Source organism: Vulpes vulpes, chromosome X (genome assembly GCF_048418805.1).
Source record: "Vulpes vulpes isolate BD-2025 chromosome X, VulVul3, whole genome shotgun sequence".
Taxonomy (NCBI): Eukaryota; Metazoa; Chordata; class Mammalia; order Carnivora; family Canidae; genus Vulpes; species Vulpes vulpes.
Genome location: NC_132796.1, coordinates 103180902 through 103182678, shown reverse-complemented (window position 1 = coordinate 103182678; position 1777 = coordinate 103180902). Strand labels below are relative to the sequence as shown.

General features: G+C 40.3%; 1 pseudogene; it reads left to right on the top strand.

Moving 5' to 3' along the window:
• The first annotated feature begins 1148 nt into the window (after positions 1-1148).
• LOC112912439 (myosin regulatory light chain 12B pseudogene) lies at positions 1149-1472 on the top strand (annotated as a pseudogene).
• Positions 1473-1777: the final 305 nt, after the last annotated feature.

The window sequence follows — 1777 nt, the reverse complement described above, 5'->3', positions numbered from 1 at the left end:
TCAGCCTTTGATGTGCTTTACATATTAGGGTTCCACCTAGATCTTATTTGAAAAGTAAAAGGGTTCCTTTTATTTATTTATTTATTTATTTATTTATTTATTTTTATTATTTTAAAAATTTTATTTATTTTTTCATGAGAGACACACAGAGAGAGAGGCAGAGACAGAAGCAGGCTCCATGCAGGGAGCCCGATGTGGGACTCGATCTCAGATCTTGGGATCACACCCTGAGCCAAAGGTAGATGCTCAACCATTGAGTCACCCAGGCATCCCCATTTTGTTTATTTTTTAAAAGCACTGGAAAACCATTGGATTACAACCCTTTGGAGATAGGGGAAATTTTAACTTACTTATATTATGGAATTTTTCCTTGTATCAACATTTTATTTATTCATTTGAGAGAGAGAGAGAGAGAGCTTGAGCAGGGGGTGAAGCAGAGGGGGAGGGAGAAGTAGACTCCCTGCTAAGCCCGGAGTCCTATACAGGGTACAATCCCAGGACTCCAGGATAATGACCTGAGCCAAAGGCAGACAGACACTCAACTGACTGAGTTACCCAGGTGCCCAATTATGGAAATTTTCAAACCAACACTAAATTCAAAAGAGAAGTCTAACAAACTTTAGTGTACCTACTACCCAGCCTCAAACAAATACCACCATTTTGTCAATCTCATTTTCCTTGCAGCTGATATGAACTATAAAATCCAAGACACAGTCTGGTGTCTGGCAGCCAGCTCTGTTGAATGAAACAACTTCTATGATGATGGCCGACTGGATCCTCATTTATGATCCCTGAGTTTAGACAGGGTGAATCATAGTTTCTAAAGGGCACATGCCCAGGGACACCTGGGTGACTTAGTGGCTGAGTGTCTGCCTTTGGCTCAGGGCGTGGTCCCAGGGTCCTGGATAGAGTTCTGCATCAGGCTTCCTGCAGGGAGTCCGCTTCTCCCTCTGCCAATGTCTCTGCCTCTCTCTATGTCTCTCATGAATAAATAAATAAATAAAAATTTTAAACAGTAAATAAATAAAGGGCACATCTCCAGAATTAAACAGCCACCATGTGGAGCAAAAATGCAAAGATTGAGAATGCAACATCTTTGGCCAGCAAACTGTGTTTGACTGATTTAGGAATTCAAGGGGGTCTTCAACATGACTGATCAGAACAGAGATGGTTTCACCAACAAAGATAATCTGCATGATATGCTTGCTTCTCTAAGGAAGAATTCAACTGATGGATACCTCAATGGCACGATAAAGGATGCCCTAGGGCCTGTAAATTTCACCTTGTTTCTCATGATGTTTGGTGAGAAGTTGAATGGCACAGATCCAGAAGATGTCACCAAAAACACTTTTTCTTGCTTTGATGAAGAAGCAGCAGGCACAATTCAGGAACATTTTCTGAGAGAGCTGTTGACAGCAACCGGAGATTGGTTTCCAGACAAGGAAGTACCTGAGCTGTACAGAGACTATTGACAAAGGGGAAATTTCAATAACATTGAGTTCATGTGCATCTTTAAACATGAAGAAATGGACAAAGATCATTGAAAGAACTTCAGATAAAAATTTCCAGTTACTGCATCTTACTCTATTTTATTTCACAGTCACTTACCTCCACTTATAGAACCCGTTAAGTGAGACTTAGTTTCACAATGTTGCCTTTGTAAAAAATATATTTATTACAGATCTTTCTGCCTCTTTGCACTTGCGTAATGAGACTGGAAATGGAGGTAAGTTGTAAGTTGTATTGAAAAAGAAATTGCAGGGATGCCTCGGTTGAG